General features: G+C 38.4%; 1 long non-coding RNA gene across 1 annotated transcript; it reads left to right on the top strand.

Moving 5' to 3' along the window:
* The first annotated feature begins 12,714 nt into the window (after nucleotides 1-12,714).
* On the top strand, nucleotides 12,715-14,241 carry LOC143722455 (uncharacterized). The gene is made up of 2 exons (XR_013196890.1): nucleotides 12,715-13,031; nucleotides 13,097-14,241. It is a non-coding gene; the product is annotated as an uncharacterized LOC143722455 (long non-coding RNA).
* Nucleotides 14,242-20,762: the final 6,521 nt, after the last annotated feature.

Below are 20,762 nucleotides of genomic sequence, written 5' to 3'. Positions count from 1 at the left end.
CGAGCTGGCTGTCCTCTGATTGGCCAGATGGCACAGTCTGTTGTGATTGGTCTACTGCTTACAGCACGTATTGGAAACAAAACAGCAATTACAATAACTGAATTTCAGGGCCCTGTTTCAGAAAGGAGGTTAAGAGAAAACTCTGAGTATGTTAACCCTGAAATGAGGCAAACTCTGGGTTTTCCGTTTCAGAATGGGAGGTATGTCCAACCCGAGAGAGCAGAGTTAGTCAAGCCCGTTTCTGAAAGAGGGGTAAGTTATACTCAGAGTCAGTTACCATGGCAACTTACTCTGTGAACCTAACCTGGTCGGGAGCAGGTTTTCTTATATAAACCCAGAGATTTTCTTTTAGTAATTGCATTTGGATTTAATAATCTTTAGATACTTTGACTGGAAACAACAAGAAAAAAATGCTAAGTAAGAAAAGTTCATTCATTAATTGCACATTTTTCTATATAACATTGAAGAGAGCACATTAGTAAAGCTGCTGTATCAGAGCGGGAAGGAAAATGTGCCTCGCTTTCACACTCTTTCTGAGAATTTTTGTGTTGTTTCCTGGACACAAACTCATGAGATCCATCAAAGAGAAGTTTCACAGGATTGCAGGACAGTGGTGGAGAAATCAGTTTAAATGAGGCTAATCTGATAAATGACATTCACTTGATAACATCTTTCTGTGACCTCTGAAAGTAACCTAATAATTAGATTTTCCTTTAGGATTTCCAATGTGGTTGGATGCATTGATGATATGCATATTCCCATCATCGCACCTTCCGAAAATGAAACAAATTACTGAATGGAATTGAAGGATAGTCTGAGATATATGCCGTAACCACCACAGCTGTTGAATACACACAGATTATTTACAATTTATTTGGTAATCTTTATTTCCTACAAATACAAAAGCAACAGTTATTCTTTTTCCTGTTGGATTTTAATATCCTTCCAATATTGTGTATCTCCTCTTCATCTATCAGTGATGGTGCAGGTCCAGCCTATGCCTTCTTCCTGTTGGCCCAGTAGAAGTCAAATGTTAATTTCATTAGCCTAATTAAAAAAATTTAACAGGTTGGATTAGAGAGCATTTAATTATGTAAAAAGAGCATTATAGTATGTGGAAACAGCTACATTGAAATAGATACTGAATTATATTTATTTAATATGTCAAATGTTTGTAAAGTCATGTAGCCTACAGCCACGAACCTTTTATGCTTAAAGATTTAACTGATTGAATTATGAATTTATTGTTCATTTTTAGTTGCTGCCACCTTTTTTATTTATTTTTTTACTCCTGTGGGACACCATGAAAATGAATATTAGTTCAATAATTTACCTTTCTGTCAGTTTTCACCTGCTGATATAACAGTGAATAAGAATTATACTTGTGTATTGAATTGAAAGTATGTGGATGTCTTTTTGTCAGGTGCTGTTGCCATGGTGAATCGTAATTTCGGAGCTACATTGATAATGGCTTTTCATAGTTGTGCTGCACGTGCTTAAAGGACAAGTTCGGTATTTTACACTTAAAGCCCTGTTTTAAGATCGTTTCTGATGAAATAGAACGGTCAAGATTGAAATTTGGACAAATGCTACTGTCCCGAGAATTTTCGATTTCTGTATTAGCACCCTGTAAGGACTCCCAATTGTATTGCACACCAATATATCCTTGGTAGAAACCATAGACTGTAAGGTAGAAACCCAAAAATCAAGAAAAATCACATCGGACAGGCAAATCACATGGTCTCGCGCATCCAGTCGCGTTGCTTCTGAAATGCTCCTGGTGTGAGTTGGCACCGCGTGGAGGACAGAATAAAATCTTGTCGGAGCCGTAATGCACTGCAGACGTGTGCATTGTACAAAAGGGGTAAAGTCGAGAACAGTTCAGACGGTTCTCGTTTATAGTTATCTTATTCATAAGTGTTTAGAAAAACCCTGCACGAACGCTCAGTCACATAAGCATCATTCAGATCACCGCTAGGGGGGCTTGAGATCATCATAGGGGGGGCTAAGCCCCCCCAAGCACCCCCTTGACGCCGGGCCTGACCTCACAGAACATCCAATACAAGTCAATAGAGTTGGACAAAAACTACGATAAAACCTGTTGGAAAGCATCTTTTGCAGCGATTTTTGTGTGAGCATATCAGTGAACACCCCTGACCACTCGGTGAGTTTCATGTCTTATGAATGATTCTTCCAGTGACCCTATGAAACCATTGTGTAGGTGGAGGGGTGCTAGCAGAGAAACCGAAAATTCTCGTGACAGCAGCATTTGTCCAAATTTCAATCTTAATTGATCTATTTCATCAGAAACGATCTTAAAACATGGCTTTAAGTGTAAAATACCGAACTTGTCCTTTAACTTAAAGTCAACCTGCTCAGAGTTGATTGAACTAGCTCAATTCAGCTGTTCTGAAACCGAAAACTCAGAGTTTCCCATCTCAGGCTGTCAACTCAGATTTCAAGTTTCAACTCAGAGTTTACTGAACCTCCTTATTGAAACAGGCCCCAGGACGTTTCACAGTGTTGCGCTATACTCAGTTGATGAAGCCTTCATTATGAGATGTTTCAACTATAATTACTCACCATCAGCATTAATAAGTGTATGTCCATCATCAAACCAATGTTGCATATTATACTGTAAAAACACATAATTATAGTTCATTTTATAGTGCATCTTAACTAGAGATAAAATGGCATGAAAATTTCATTTCATGATTAAAGTGACCAAAATGATCACGGTTATCACAGAATTCTGTTCAGAAAGTATAGGCCTTCTAATACTACAGAATAAAATCAATTCCAAGTTTTAATCCAACACCAAGTTTTATGTCGAAAACCAGCAAATAACAATTATAATTAGCATTAATATGAACTGTTTGTTTACATAAACATTAAAATAACAACATTAAAAATGATGGCCAGATTTATAAAAAGAAACCTCGCATATTTCAGCCTATAAATCATTTATATAAAAAGAATGAGTCAAAAAAGATAAATAACGGAAGTTTACAATGCACACTAGCTTATCTTTTATTATTAATAGTAAAATTCGGTCCGATTTTCCCGTGGCGTCTGTCGTTGCTATGCAACCAGTGGCGGAGCCAGAGGGGGGTCCGGGGTGGCACTGGACACCCCTGACATGCGATTGGCCACCCCGGGAGCCACCCCAAAATTGTATTTGCAGTTGCAGATGCTGATTTTTTTTTTTTTTAATTAAAAAAACTCAGATTTCAAGTTTCAACTCAGAGTTTACTGAACCTCCTTATTGAAACAGGCCCCAGGACGTTTCACAGTGTTGCGCTATACTCAGTTGATGAAGCCTTCATTATGAGATGTTTCAACTATAATTACTCACCATCAGCATTAATAAGTGTATGTCCATCATCAAACCAATGTGTATATTTATAATTTATTGCAGTGCACATGCGGAAAGTATATCAATAACAGCGCATACATTAGCCGAGCAACGTGAATGACTGATGTAACAAACGTTTTAAAGCAAATCTTGCTCCATCCTTTATCTTTACTCAAAGTATTAAGAATGACAGACAATCTGTATTAACAGACACAGTTTTAGGTAAAAGAGGCCCACGGATGATTAGCAGAATTATTTCAGTAAGACAGTAAAAACGTGAGTTAGCCGTAAACTCACACAATATCTCAAAACTATGCACACCCAGTAGAAAATATACATCAATAATTATTCATACTTTCAGGTTGTGATTCTGAGGATCTAGCTGGTCCAAATAAACTGGCTAGTGAGTCACCCATCTTTCTAAAGCTGACTTTGAACTCCGAGATTTAAGAAGCAGTCGTCAGTAAAATGACTTGTTGAGGGCTGGTCAAGTTGTTTGTGGGGGTGACAATGTACAACATAGGTGTGTATTGTGCAAATGTATCTTCTAGTGACGTAGAACCATAAAGCAGTAGGATTCGAATGAAAAATTACTTAAGGCAGTTCAGAATTAATTCATTCTTTTGAGAGACAATAACTTTATTTATCATGTACTTGCAATTTTACAACTTGCAAAAAAGTTAAAAGTTCAGGCTCAGCCACGCCTTCCTAAAACACTTAATTCAAACATGCCCACACAAATCTGTCTGTGGGGGCAGAGTTTCATAACAGCACCCAAATGTATACGCAAAGAAAGAAGCGTAACTTTTATTCTCACTGTATAGAGGGTTTACACTACACGTCATCAATCCGGAAGTCGGCCATTTTGGAGGCACTGAACGTAAACAATGGCACAGAACTGAACGGACTTGCATATCTGGGTGATTATTACTGCTGAAAAATGGCTGTGTTTTGGTCTCTACTAATCGGTCGCACCGGGAAAAAACATTTCGAGTTCTATAGACTGCCAAAAGTTAAAGAGAAGAGTGCAAAAAACAGATGAAAGATGGCGTTTGTGGTTGAGAGAGGCACAGCATTAGCCACATGCAGGGCCGGAGTGGGGCCACTTTTCAGCCCGGGAGTTTCAGGCCTAAGACTGGCCCACTTTTTCCATGGTGGTGGAAATTGGATGAATAAAAGCAACAGTTCAGCTCTTACTATTGTGTAGTTTTTATTGATACCATGGTTCAACCAATCATATAAAGGTTAAATAATAATTACTAACTTAAGCTGAGAAGTCAACAAAAAATATTCCACTATTCCACAAGGATAGGTTGATAAATTAACAAAAGCATACTGCTCTTTCTTACATTAAATAACTTTAATTCATATTGTTTACTCTGGTATCCTCTAAATGTCAGAGAAAAGAATAGAATCAGAGATCATTTTTTTTAAAGAAAATTGTACTTTGCATATTATACTGTAAAAACACATAATTATAGTTCATTTTATAGTGCATCTTAACTAGAGATAAAATGGCATGAAAATTTCATTTCATGATTAAAGTGACCAAAATGATCACGGTTATCACAGAATTCTGTTCAGAAAGTATAGGCCTTCTAATACTACAGAATAAAATCAATTCCAAGTTTTAATCCAACACCAAGTTTTATGTCGAAAACCAGCAAATAACAATTATAATTAGCATTAATATGAACTGTTTGTTTACATAAACATTAAAACAACAACATTAAAAATGATGGCCAGATTTATAAAAAGAAACCTCGCATATTTCAGCCTATAAATCATTTATATAAAAAGAATGAGTCAAAAAAGATAAATAACGGAAGTTTACAATGCACACTAGCTTATCTTTTATTATTAATAGTAAAATTCGGTCCGATTTTCCCGTGGCGTCTGTCGTTGCTATGCAACCAGTGGCGGAGCCAGAGGGGGGTCCGGGGTGGCACTGGACACCCCTGACATGCGATTGGCCACCCCGGGAGCCACCCCAAAATTGTATTTGCAGTTGCAGATGCTGATTTTTTTTTTTTTTAATTACGTTTGCCGGCAGCGCGGCGCGCGCAGTTTTCAAACGGACGAGCAGAGGACGAGAGATGGTTGCAAGATACCGAACTTCACCGAATAAGAAAACATCATATTTGAAGTAAGCTTTAGCATCAGGGTGGTTTGCTCCCAATAGCCTACATTAGGCCTAATACAAGCATATACAGCACCTTGCCGTGTGTACGTTACAGTATACAAATGTTCTAGCTAATGTGAGGATAGGAGATCAAAACGCAGGCAAAGAAGAGCAGAAACAAGCGATATCATAATGCGATCACTATAGGACTATGAAGCTTTATGGGTGTAGGTTGTTGATGGACTCGATCTACTGTGTTTTGATCACCATTATGAATCTTATCTAGATGTAGTCTTTGAGAAAAATGCGATTTTCTCAGCTTTTTGATCATGTTGCTTTTTATGAAACTTGCCAACATTCAAGTGTTCATTAAAAAAAAAGATGCACGAAGCTAGAATAACATTATTTTTTTGTTTTTGTTTTAAAAGCACAGGGTTTGTTCTTTCTTTAGGTATGTTCAGATATTCATACAACAAAATATTCTGGGGTGCCATGAAATTGTGAAAATTACCAAAACCACTTTTTTTTTTATACTGGCGAGAAAGAGTTAAATGTTGGTAATTGGATGATTATTAGAATATGAATATGATTGGAATCATATTTTAAATTTGTCATATTTTTGAACAGGGTCAATTAAACATGAAAAGAAAGGGAGAGATATCAGAGTTATTTTAAAATAAGCACAAACATAGTCCAGTCATTTTATGAAAAAAAGGTTGAACAAATTGCAACAGAAGCAAACTCAAATAATTTTGTATCCTCATTATGTCCTGAGTAAGGAAACAAAGTCCCTAAGAATCCCATTAGGGGAAAGTTTCGAAATCTGTTTCTGGGGATTCACTTTTTATTTTACTTACCTTTTGTCTTCTGCATTCTCCTTACCCTTGTCTCCTGTTCTTCCCTTAGACTCGTCCTCCAGAAACAGTCCCACTGACCCGGCCCCAAACCCCATCTCTTAATAATTAAAAAAGGCTGGTTTCTAAAGTACTTCTTCCTGCCTCTATGTATTAATGCTCATGGGTAGCCTAAATGGGTTCCATTCAGACCTTAACATTAAGTATTTTACTGTTATGTGTCAACAAGATTCAACAAGACATTTTCACCTGGCTAGACCCAATGTTTAGATCTGTTGTGGTATTTATGCAAATTAGCACATAAGTAATTAGATTATGCACCGTTTGTCCATCTTAACAAACAATTAAAAAAAAACTTGGAATACATTTTTTGTTTGTCTTGATGTAAGTAATCAACTCAGTTATTTTCATGGTGATATCTAAAGGTTAATCTTTTTACCCTATTCTCGTAAGAAAAATAATGAATAGGCTATATTTATTTTTTTTCTAAACTTTCCCTAATGGGATTCTTTGGGACTTTTTTTTTTCCTTATTCAGGACATATTGAGGATACAAAATCAGTTGAGTTTGCTTGTTGCAATTTGTTCAAGGTTGACCCCGATTTTGGTTTAAAATGACTGTACTAACAGGCAGATCAGGTGCAAACAGACCCCCCAGCCCTTGCATCACCACTGGCTAGTCAGAGTCAGTGTGGTCAGACTTCAGAACCAGCAACAGGTCAGAGCATCTACCAGACACAGGCAGTCAATCACATACCCAATTCAGGAATTTAAGTTGAGATGATTTTGCCAGATTAAAAGGATAGTTCACCCAAAAATGAACACAAAAAAATAATTATAAATTAAATAATTAGAATTAGAATTATTATAAATTATTATAAAGAAAGAATTATGTTGTATTTAATCTTCCCAGGATAAGATTTTATATTGATGGGCAATAAAATTGTTTAACTTTTTCAAGGACATGTCTGCTTGATGCATGCTATATCTAATAAAAGATAAAATAAAAAATAAAAAATGTAAATGTGAGTTTTTTTTGTAAATAAATGCATCAGTTCATAAGAGACACATGCGGTATCTTATCTACTTGGTGGTTCAGCTTTGTTTTCTGCAAATATGTTGGATGTTCAACACTTATAGACACAAACAGAGTGACCCAATTCCTTCCACAAGCTTTTCCACTGTGTGTGTGTACTGTGTACCCCCGAAAGTAGCAGTGGCCACCCTCTGGCCACCCCATGTATAAAACTCTAGTTCCGCCACTGTATGCAACCATGCACTGATCCACAATGACAAAGAAGTTTTAGTAGCTAATGGATTTTTTCATCTCGCTGCGCCTGGAAAAAATGAGCGCATCGCTTCAATTATGAGCTTCCTACATTTGAAATAACGAACTTGAGCGCGCAAAAGACATATGTGAACGGCCCCTTGGCGAGCTACCTCCAATCAGGCCACGAGCTACTGGTAGCTCGCGAGTGACGTGTTTGAGACCCCTGGACTAACGTGATAAATGTAAAAAAAAAAAAAAATTACCCACCCCGGGCCTGAAGCATTGACTATGGCGAAAATGTTGACGTAAAGTAGTTAAAGGGCATCTTGCAGGTTAGAGGACCCAACGATTCAATGTATAGAAAAATAATGTAGGAACTAGATTTTCTTTAAAATATACTTATAAATACGCTACATTGGCTTCTGGAGTCGTTTTTGTGAGAAAATGTAACTTCCGCATCTGAAAATGGGAGTGACAGGCGTGACGTAATTGTTCATACTTACTCGTATAACGGACCACAGCCATACAATTACAAGCCTGCTACGCTGCCAAGAGAGCAGGGACAGGCCAGGATTAATGTTAGACAGAACAACGGTCAGAAGATCGCGCTTACTGAATACCAACCTACTCTGCACTGAGCTGACGCAGAGCACACACACAACTCCCTTGCGTGACGTAAAATGACACGATGCTGAAAAAAAGCTGAAAAAAGAAACGCTCACTTTATCTACTAAATTGGTGCCCTTATGTCGTTTTAAAACATTTTAAATCCTGCATTAACTTTTCATATGGTATTTTCATACAACGCAATGACGTTGCGTTGATGGAGGGGTTTGCATTTGCAATAGAGATGTTGTCTTATTTAATTTTTACAACATAGAAATGTGTAGCCACCACGCTGGACTAACTTACTGCGTCTTGAGCTGCAGAACTGTAGGAGGCTGGTATGCACAACTTATTTTCCGCACTCTTATTTCCGCCGGTTTCAAAAATAATAATTTTCTGGTTTGCAACAACACAGCCTTGTTTCGGCAGCGACTTTCAGCATGTTCCCGATAACAACGTCTGACGTTTACATTTTACGTGGCGTGAGAAAGTCATATAACACGCGAAATCTGATCAGAGCGTTCAGACTGAAGCGGATTTCCTGATATGTGATTTGAATAGGATTTCAAACCACATATGGATGTAGCTTGAAACGGATTTAATGTGCTTTTTTTGGACTGACAATCTGAACGTATGTCGGGATAAGAAATAGAAGGAAGAATAGCAGTAAGGGCTAGAGGAGCTAGCTTTTTCGGATCTTTACCACATATTAACTTTAGTTCGTCAAAATGTTTTTTTCTGTGGTTTAGACATCATAAATTAGTGTAACAATGTGTTCAGTTGTACAAACAGTGCAATCCATGCTTTGTTTACATACGAGTATCTCCAATATGGCCGCGGATCCGGGTAACTGACCAAATCGTGACGTAGGTGCAAACCCTCTATTATTGTTGCCGCCGGCGCCATGTCATGGAAATGCTGTGTTTTTCATTGCGAAAGCCAAACTAGTTTGTTTGGCCTTCCAAAAGTGGACAAAATTAGAAAAAAAGTGGTTAAGCTTTATTTACAACACTGTTCCAGAACAGTAGGCCTAGCCTACAACCAAAATATTCGACTGTGCTGTGCATTTTTCGGAGGACTGTTACCAGAACCTGGGAGAGTAAGCTACAAGGCCGGCTGTGCACAAAGGCTGATTGTAAAAAGTGTGACAATTCCATCTTTGCAAGTAGCCTGCAGTCTGGCGCTTCTGACTCACAGACACATCCTGTATGTTTTCATATTTTAAGAATTAGCTCAAATACGAGTTTTGAGCAGTATAGAGTTGCACTTGTATGTCGTTTCTACGATCACAAATGCAGACATGGTTTTATGTCTTGGTTTTAGGTTTTATTATCAGCATAAATTGTTATATGTTTTATATTCACTCTTGGAAAAGAAATTTTTAATCTCAATGAGTTTTTCTTCTGGTTAAATAAAGGTAAAATAAAAAAATATTTTACATTGTGTTCTCCCCCGTAGCGCTGCGCGATGCGTAAAATGACACTAGGCTATAAGTCATTATTTCAGTAATTATGTCCCCAATGGATGCAACAAATAAAACCATACCAATCTGATACGTTCTGGTCCAGTCGCGCTGGCAAAGTTGATCAATCAGTTTGATCAATCAATCATCCGCATTTTCCTGATCAGATTCCGGCTCGAATTGATAAGGTAGTTATTAATAGAGAGCCTAAGTCCCTCCCCTTCCGGTGGACCACCATGGGACCTTATTTCGGAAAAATATTGTCTGGTAGCAAAGCCCGTCTACGGAAAGCCTGGCCACTCCCTATTAAGTCCTATTGTACCGAATTTTGGTTGTAGTTCCATCAGAGTTCCACTGGGGGGCGATGGTCCAAGTGCAAAATGAATGGGAGTCTATGGGGCTAGACGGCTAAATTTGTCTCTTTCACCTGATTGCCGTTAAGAAATCTCAGATTTGAATGTAGGTTTTGCAAGTTCAACATGGGTTATAGGTCGAAAGTTGAATGAACGAGTACTTATGTACTTTTGATTTCTTACAGGTTGAGTTGTTGTTGCCCATAACACGCTAGCATTCTGCTAATGGACGCTGATTGGCCAGCGAAGGACTGATTACGACCAGACATACCGCCTGATGGCATCGTGGCATCCGAAGCGGGACCAGAATGTTAAGGCGGACTTAACTCTTCTAGCACGTGTATTAACCTGTGTCAGCTGTGTTGTCAATGCCTCGAGAGAGAAAAGAAAGTGCAGATCACGAAAGCACCAAAGTGACTGAAGGATTGACGTAAAGCAGTTCTCTGGTCGTACGATGTGTATGACGACATTGACATTTTAAAAGACTTTTTAAAGCAAATAAGCGACTCTAAAAAATCTAACACCCAGTAATCTGTAATTTCTTTGCATCTCCTTTCGAAAACAACATATAAATTAATAGACAAAAAATTATATCCTGAGAAAAGTGGATTTTTAGGGGTATAGCTCCATAGACCTCCATTCATTCTGCACTCGTCCTGTGAGCGCCCTCATATGGAACCAGAGTGGAACTGCAACCAGTTCAGAACCTGAAAGTTTACTGTGAGTGAAAGTTCTCCCCATATTAGACATTCTATGATGGTAGTCAATGGCGAGAGACAACAAATATTTGGATCCCGTTTGAATTGGCCCTAGGCTAAGCCACGCCCGAAAACCGCCACTGGCCAATCGTGTCTTAGCAACCGTAACTAGGCGCGGGAGGTCTGGCAAGCTTTCGAGTGAGGGAAACATGCTGAAGCGTTGTGCATTTGGGTATATTTTAACGTAAAATAAGACGATTAAAGACAAGACGGAGGCTCACTGACATACTTTAAAATATATTTCAGAATTTTGTTAATCGACGGCCTACTACCCCTGACTGAGTAACTTTAACCAAATCCGATTGCGGCTCTCCCTGTCTTAATGTTATTCCACAAGATTTATGGATAAACTGTTTGATTTATAATTATTAGATTATTTTCACATTTCACTTACTCTGCCGTGCACAAACATAGCTGTTCCTCAGTTTGTGTGTTTCCCATTTTAATGATCAGCGTATGAGGCGCTGTTGCTTGTGGGGACTGCCGTTATAAGGTTTAGCTTCAATTTTTATTGAATTATTCTCTAATCGGTTGCATATTATGTCGTGGATATATCCTTCAAATGCATACTGCAGTCCCTTTTGTCTTGCTCTCTCAGATATTTTCTCGTTCGCCAAAAATTACTAATTATCTAGTTGAGAATGTTTGACACCGGTGCATACACACTGTAATAGACGTACCTGGCGCGAAAGCTTGACAGGCATAGCAACAGTAACTAGGGAGGGCGGGGCTTATTGAAGGGTCAATTGTGCCCTGAATTACACATATGTCTGTCAATTTAAAGATACATTTTAAAGTCAAGAAAGTCGCAGTTTGATGTAAAACTGTTGAGGTATAAGACTGTGAAAATAAATAATTACAAAGACTACAAACCCAAAAAGCGCGCATGTGACATCATACCTTTTCTCTCAATGAATGAAGCTAACTTTACTGAAGCTAACATCTGTCATTATTTCTATAGTCTAATATTATAATCGTAACGTTACGCCATCATGCCTGTGTGTTTTGTACCAGACTGCACACATACGAGCTTGGTGACGTACATAGTAGTGCGATACGAGAGATGTAGTTCATTGAGCTATTTTCACATAAAACTAAATGTTACTCTTCTGTTTTATGACAAACTGTGACTTTCATAATTATCTTATAAATTGACAAACATCATATGTGTAATTCAGGGCACAATTCAGACTCATAAAAAGATAAGTTGTCTCTCGCCATTGACTACCATACATATTTTTTTCCGAAATAAGGTCCCATGAGCCAGAAGCGGAGGGGAGGGACTTAGACTCTCTATAGACATTATCACCTGTCATTATTGCTTTGGGAGCTGATGTTCCAAATATGGTGAGGGGCGTGACATTTCCATCACACGCTTAAGGTATTTGGGCCAATCACAATGCATTGGATTGCTGGCAATCAGAACACACCGCTCTTTTCAGAACGGTGAGCTTTGTAAAAATCGACGATTCCGAAAGGCAGGGCATAGAGGGGAAACATTAATGTACTTGTTCACGATTCAGATGTGCACATTATTTAAAAAGTGGGGAAAATGTCTGCATAATCTTTCATAACATATATAATAATTTGTTTTTCAATGCCCTTCAACTGTCTAGTTACGTATTTAACACCAACTCGCAATCCAATTAATTCTTGATGAATAAAATTAAGATCCGACCCTATTTCTTTTGTCTCTCTAGATATCCTATTTCACCTGAAAGCCGAGATTTTCAAAACATTTAAATTTTTATGCTATGTTTCAGATATTCAAACAGCCTAGTAAAACATGAATGACACTACAATTTATAATGGACTAAGATAGAATGAAGATAATACAAATTTGTCGGGATAAATGGCTTAAATGTGTTCAGTATGTTTGACGGTTTATCTTAATGCCTCATTGTATAAACACATTCATAGTCAATAAGTTAATTGTCTACATTACTTTGTCTGCATTTTTACAAAATAATGTCAATGATGACATTCTTGTTCAAATATTTTTGAACAAATCTCACCCTGGTATCAATGACATTCCAGAAGTGTCAGTTAAATTACTTTAAAACTGTCCAAAACTTCAGTGGAAGTGTTTCAAAACTAACTTGTGTTCTCCACCAAGATGAAGCTTGTTTTATGCTTTCTATTTAAGGTTTTATGCAAAATTTTATGTTTGAGAGCATCTCGCTCCATCTGTATATGCTTTCTTGCAGGCCAATCTATGTAATTGCTATAATAAAACTATCGTAGGAACATTGGTGTGGGGGGAGGAGAGAGAGAGAGAGAGAGAGAGAGAGAGAGAGAGAGAGAGAGAGAGAGAGAGCGAGAGAGCGAGAGAGCGAGAGAGAGAGAGAGAGAGATTTGTGTTTATAGGACTTCTGGAAGGACAGGCGTACAGTTCTCCCCTTTCTCGTACAGCTGGGCTTTCCAACTAGACCAGCCTCATATAGTCAGGGACAAATGAGTGCTTCTCTTTTAATTAGTGCAAACATAAGGAGGCAGTCACCTTGTCACTGCTGGGCCTGAATCCAAACTGTGAAGCCAACAATAGAAGGGGGAGGAGGGTTAGGGGCTGAAGAACACTGCAAGGGCCACCGGGTTAAGAATGATGGGGGCTGGTGAAGGAACGATATGTACAGAGGGCATGTACAGGTATAGGTGCCGTCAACAGTGTTAAATGTTAGTGAAAAGGTCAAGGAGCATTTGTAAGGGCTTCCGGGGATATGTAAGGGTATCTGAAGGGTGTCCAGAGGTTGAATGGGCTGTGTCGTGGGGGATTGAATAATTCGGGACTGTGGGAAATCAGTGTTAATTTGTTAAGGGGCACTTTTTGTGGAAGTTAGCAGATTTTATGAATCACCCACTTTGAAGCCAGTGCAGGGACACAGTATTGTACTTTGTTTCAGGGAAAATGGCCTGGGGAGAAAAAAGAGCTAGCGTGGTATTCTGAGTTGCAGTTAAAATGTTGCTTAGCTTCTCAGATAAATCATTTATTTGGAGCCGAGTCCCTTTATTGCTTACACTTGGATCTTCCACCTAACGCATCCTCCTTTGTCTTTTACTTACTCTCTGTAATAAACACAAACACACACTCAAACACACATTCACACTGTAGCACATCCGGTTATCCTCTGGGGCTTTAGGCTTAAGCAGCGAATGGATGGGAATGGGATTGGTACAACCAGGCTGGTATCATTCCATTGAGACTTGAGTGAATATGTCCCTGGATGTGTGTGTGTGTGTGTGTGTGATTACACATCCTTTCCTTCTGTGCCCTGCAGAGCAAAATAAACATGCCCATGCCCCTTTCATACTCATACTGCCCTGTATTTTGAACTCTACATGACCCTCTGTCTGTGTCCTCTGCCAAAGTGCATGCACACATATACAAGCGCCTGCATATAAGCATAAAAAAATTTCTTATGCGATGCTTATTCTCTTTTGGGAAATAAATCACATTTTCCATTATGTATGCATATTTATTAGTTTCAGGATCATGCAAAAACATACATGTGTGTGCATGCACAAATATGCACTGACTTAAGGCCCCGGTATACTCATGGCAATGTTCACGCTGTTGAGAGTGGCATTTATTGTTGATGAATGGGTTAATATAATAATAATAATAATAAGTGCTGTGCTTTTTCCAACACAGTCTCATGACAGTGCGTATCTATACCACGAATGTTATTTCTCGTGCCATTTATACGCCAAAAATGGTTTTTGCGTGTATATGCTACGCACTGAAATCCCCTTGGGTAGGATTAGGGGAAGGGGGGCGGGGGGTGCGTACGTATTACACGCTATAAAGTGCGTATCATATGCACGCGCAAACTGCGTATCATAGACACGCAAAAACTCTTTTAGGCGTATAAATGGCACGAGAAATAACATTGGTTTTATTGATACGCACTTTCATGAGATCGGGCTCGCTTTTTCCTTTCAATTACAAAATAAATAAAACAAAAATATGGCGTTATTTTCCTGTCAAATGTCGAGAGCGTATTATTGTAGCGCGAAAGTACATTAATATAATGCGCGAGCGCGAATCTCTCTCCTCGCGCGCGGAATATAATGTGCCGAGCGCGAATCTCTCTTCTCGCACGCGGAATATACTGTGCCGAGCGCGAATCTCTCTGCTCGCGCGCGGAATATACTGTGCCGAGCGCGAATCTCTCTGCTCGCGCGCGGAATATACTGTGCCGAGCGCGAATCTCTCTGCTCGCGCGCGGGAACATGGCGTGCGCTCTCAGATATACGCTGCTCTTGTAAGAATATTCTCTGGGCTCGCTCAGAGAATATGCCTGCACTTAAAACGTGTTCAGTGCAATCGCGAATCTCTCCTCTTCGCTTAAAGAATATGGAGGAACAAACCTGCAGAAATTAAAAATGAATAAAAGAATAGAAATGAATAAATAAACAAATAAATATGCGAATAAATGTAAAAAATAAATAAATAACTATTTATACTTTTATTTCCACATTTATGTACAATTATATTTTTTCCAAAAAAAAATTTAAAAATGTATTTATGCATTTATTTGTTTATTTTCAATTTTATTTATTTTCACATTTATTTATGTATATATGTATTAATGTCTACATTTATTTGTACATTTATTTATTTATTTATGTATTTATTTATTTATTTATACATTTATTGCTCTGTATGCTAACGAGGGGGTCTTTTACCTAAGACATAGCAATCGATCTCAGAGTGGCAGTGCTGAAGCATTGAGGCCACAGTGACACCTTGTGGTGTGACCAAATACGCAAGAGGTTTGTGGACATGACTTTTCAGGTCATGCAGGAAATAAATGACAGAGTTGGGCAACATGGCCAAAATCTTATAACACGGTTTATGTCCTTTAATATGCCCTAACTGTATGTAGCTACCCAGTGGGCATATGATGTCAATTTAACATCAATATGACATCAAATATTATGTCAAAATGACGTCACGAAATAGGTCAAAAATAAAAGTCATATTGACGTCAAAGTATCGATGTCAAGAGTTTGACCTCTGCTGATGTGATAAATTGAGTGATGATTGGCCAATATTGAAGACACCTGATGTTAACAAGCAGAATCACTGAAGGAGAAAATCACACATTTCAATATTCAAAATATTATATTAAAAAATGAATCTCATAACATTATTTACGCAACTGTAATTGCAGTGTAAATGCATCCATGGCTCCTCTGCATTAACAGTCTGTGTAAATAATATCTAATGCCATTCAGAGTCAGCGTCACACGTCCCACATCTACAGTGCGAAGATGGATTTTGTTGAAACTGATTTTACTGGTGACAGCTCTATAGTAGTGCCTTATTAACTGAATTGATCAGTTAAACTTAAGAACTTATAGGCTACATGATGATGCATATAGCCTATAAAATATGGAGGACCGAACCTGCAGAAATTAAAAATGAATAAATAAATGAATAAATAAACAGATAAATATGTGAATAAATGTTAAAATAAATAAATGACTATACTTTTATTTCCTTATGTATGTATAATTATAAGAGCAGGCCTATGTATGGTAAACCTATAGCTACATACAGTTAGGGCATATTAAAGGACATAAACCGTGTTATAAGATTTTGGCCATATTTCCCATCATTTATTTCCTGCGTGACCTGTAAAGTCACGTCCACAAACCTCTTCCGTATTAGTTGGTCACACCACAAGGTGTCACTGTGGCCTCAATGCTTCAGCACTGCCACTCGGAGATCGATTGCTATGTCTTAGGTAAAACACGCCCCCCCCCCCCCATTAGCATACAGAGCAATAAATGTATAAATAAATAAATGTATAAATAAATGCATAAATAAATGTAGACATAAATGCATATATACATAAATAAATGTGAAAATAAATAAATCATTAATTTATTTATTTGTACATTTATTCGGATATTTATTTGTTTATTTATTAATTTATTCATTTTTAATTTATGCAGGTTTGGTCCTCCATATACTTTAAGCGAAGAGGAGAGATTCGGGATTGCACTGAACACGTTTTAAGTCCAGGCATATTCTCTGAGCGAGCCCAGTTCCCGCGCGCCAGTTCCCGCGCGCGAGAAAAGACATTAGCGCTCGGCACATTATATTCTGCGCGCGAGCAGAGAGATTCCGCTCGCGCATTATATTAATGTACTTTCGCGCTACAATAATGCGCTCTCGACATTTGACAGGAAAATAACGCCATACAAAAATGACAGCGGTAGTTAAGAAAGCATCTGATCATAACAATGTGGATGCTCTGCAATTCGACACTCAGTAAAGTCACATCACATTTATTTATATAGCACTTTATACAATAGATTGTTTAAAAGCAAGCAGATTTACAGTATTAAACATGGAAAAAACAGTGTCAGTGTCCTACAACTTTATAAAGCGGCTCTCCATTTTGTTCATGTTTTTACTCGTTGGACTGAACTGAAGACATGAACTGGAGAAGATTTCTACATCAAATACGGCGGACCCTCAGAGCACACGTACCTATTATGTAACTGCCATGGAGTGATAGTAAAAGTTTATCCTTGAAGGTGTTTACCCTTTTCTGGAAAGCTCGCTTTGGCAAGCTTATTCGAACTCCTGAAACGAACACAAAATGAACATTTCGATTGTTAGAAATTATGTCACAGCAGTTCATTCTTCGATTTCGCTTGTAATATATCGGGGCCTTCAGATTTAATTTCTAGGAACGATTACCTTCCTGCAGGGGTCTTATATTAGTGCAATGTATCTAGGACTCTTAATATACATTAGAAACAGATACTCTTAAATGGTTACTGTAGTGTACCCAAAAATGAAAAGTCTGACTCCATTTACTCTCACCCTGTTTCTCTTTTTTGTAGGCAGCAGTCATCCACGAGGGGCTACTGGCAGATCCTTTTGTTTTTGTATTTCTAAAAAAAAAAAAGAATCTTAGTCCAGTTCCCACAACGCGCTGCCATCTGGCCACCACCAGCTGGGCGATATCCTCCGTAGTGGCGCTGGACAGCGCTCAGTGGACAGCTCAATTCCCCTCCGCTGCCTGGGGGACGGCGATGGTTTTGGGCAGCCGGGAGGAGTCCCCCGCTGCCTGCTCCTCCCCTTCAATTGCGGATGGTAGCAGGCTCCGGCCCACAGCGAGTGGCGGCGACTCCTCCGCTCCCTCCCAGACGGCAGCCGCCCCTCCAACATCCAGGCGGCCGGCAGCTAGCTTAACCGTCCCCCCAGCAACTCGCTCCAGCGCACCGTCTCGGGGTCCATGGTGACGGATTCTGCCCACCATGCTCAATGGCACCGTGGATTCCCCACAGCGGCGAAGGCTCTCTGACAGCGTGTTCCTCCTCCTTCCTGGGTTTCGGCACCAATGTAACAGGGTTTAAGATTCAGGGAAGAAGGAGGCGGGAATCGGCGAACATTTAACAATTTTTAATGACAAAATAATACAAATTCAAAAACAAAAGTATAAGCCAGCAGCCCCTCACGGACGACTGCTGGCCACACAAAACACAACATAAAATCAGGTGTAACACCCACTCATCAGAAGTATATACAACAATATTAATTGAATGCTTGACTCAATGTCAACAGGTAACAGCTACAATTTGGTTCAATACACTTAGCCAGATCAATGGGCCAATCAGAAGATACCAAGCACGAAGGAAGCGAAGCACACACAACACACAAGTTTGAGGTTTTATATATTTTTTTTCTATTTACTGTTAGGTTTTTTCTTTTGTTATGATGTAATGAATGTAATGAACAATAAATAATAAATGACAAGATAAACCAAATGAAATATCAATCTTTTAACTAAGAGGAGGGGGGGGGGGGGGGGGCTCGCCATCTTTCTTTTCTCTCAGCAGGGCTTGATGAATCCTCACCATGCACGTAAATCACAGTAGAAAATCCAAACTTCTACACAAACAACAAAAGCTGTCCGATTCCTCTGAATTAACAGTGTTCTGCTAATAATTTCTCTAGATTACACCATGAATTAACAGTGTTCTGCTAATAATTTCTCTAGATTACACCACGAACTATAGTGATGACTCAATTAACTTTGGCTCGATATTCCGGATCAACAAGGCCATAACAGGTAAGCTCTTCCACAAAACTTCTCAAATTGACACTTAATCTAGCTTTAATCTGCTTTGTTTAGTAGTTGGTTACTAATCATTTCTCAAAATTAGATCGTTTATCTCAAATTTCTTAAGCTTTGTTTACATGCCTTTCTCTGTTTCATCTCCCTCTATCAATCTCGTCCGCGTCTCCCAGTGGGCGGAGTTAGCATTCCTGTGCTTATCACACTAAACTGGAAGATTTACATCTGCAGTGCAGATTCCAATTCTAATGGCATACATTTTACTGCAGCAATTTGCATATTACTAATATAATTAATTAAGCATTTTATTTATCTCAATTTTCTTTTATCACCATCTTTGTTTCACATAAACAGGTTTACTGTCAAAAATCTATTGACTGCAATTTGAGTCTGGGTTACACCGGCCTGTTCCTCTCTCGATCTTCAGCGTCGTCGCTCCTTTTTTTATGCTCCAGCTCCTCCGTGAGAGATGCGAGACCGGTGCGTCTCACAGGTGACGTTCATTATCACTTACGCCCAGTGTTGGGCAAGCTACTTAGAAATTGTAGTGAGCTAAGCTAGTAGTTACTCTACATTAAATGTAGCTGCACTACACTGAAGCTACCACCCTGGGAAATGTAGCAAGCTAAGCTACAGTAATATGGCAAAAAGTAGTTTACTACATCTAAAGCTACTTTTTCAAATTTTATTTTTATATTGAACCAACTTAATTCCAAGTCAATGCTATCTCAGTGATCAATAAAATTGTCAATCAAAAAACATAACTATATAAAACCATATAACTATATAAAACTATAACAAAACCAGGTGTCAAGAGTGTGTGCATCTTTTTCCATTTCTCACGTGTCAGCCCAAGGATTGATACTGGTACGTGATGTCACACCATACGGAGCAGAAGGTGATGGTAATGAACCAAAAAGCTGGTTTGTAGGGCCCTATGAAATCCGTTTTATTTTTTCCCACATTCCAAATTCTGTTTTATTTATTTTTTATTTTTTCTGGACTCCCATTTTAATGGTTAAATAACATTTTAGTAATCAAAAACGTGTAATTAATTGAAATCATGAAACGTATATAATTTAACAATAATTTATTTAAAATTTTAAATAAATTACATTTTAAGGGCTCTATAAAATAGTTTTTTTTAATGGTTTAAATTGTAATGACCAATTTTTTAAAAAGTAGGCCTAATGATTTAAGCAAAACTTTCTTCAAAGGTTAAAACCAACCTTTTATTTTGACAGGTTGCCATGTAGCTAGACCTTTGAGTCTCTGTTTTGTTTTTTTGATATGACGATAGTTTTTCTCAAATCAAGCTAAAATGCTGCTAAAGTGACTCTCAGAGCGGCTGTGTAGATGAAGTTCATCGATCCATTACTGAAAACATCGCAAGCGTCATGCTGCTTAGTGTGTGGTAAATGAATCCGCGTGTGTGAGCCATTCATTCACAGAGACACGCTGAACATGCATGATTCCTTTTTAAATAGTTTAATATTCACAGACACTAGTCTATATCGCGATTTTATTTAAGTTTAGGCTACTTACCTTCTTTTCATCCAAGATCTGACAAATTCCGTGAAATTCCGCGTTATACAGTAAATTTTGTTTTTATGAATGGATATCGCAATTCAGTCCATGTTTTCCGTATTGCGGTAACTTAATGAAATCATATGGCCCTATGGTTGCCAACCACCGTAAAACAAGAAGAAGAAGAAGAAGTCACTGTCACTAACTGATCCAGCATCAGTGATACTTAGCAGCTGTATTTCCGATTTGAGCTTGAGCTTTAGAAATGCTTGGGAAAATGCAACGTTAGCTTGTGTGGATGCTACCGCACTACTTGATCAAAAAAAGAGCTTCGCTACTGAAAAGCTATTTGATTCA

Source organism: Siphateles boraxobius, unplaced genomic scaffold, assembly GCF_051911475.1.
Source record: "Siphateles boraxobius isolate OS27281-9 unplaced genomic scaffold, OSU_SipBor_1 66, whole genome shotgun sequence".
NCBI classification, from domain to species: domain Eukaryota; kingdom Metazoa; phylum Chordata; class Actinopteri; order Cypriniformes; family Leuciscidae; genus Siphateles; species Siphateles boraxobius.
The sequence above is the reverse complement of the archived record's forward strand: the minus strand, read 5'-3'. Positions and strand labels throughout refer to the sequence as shown.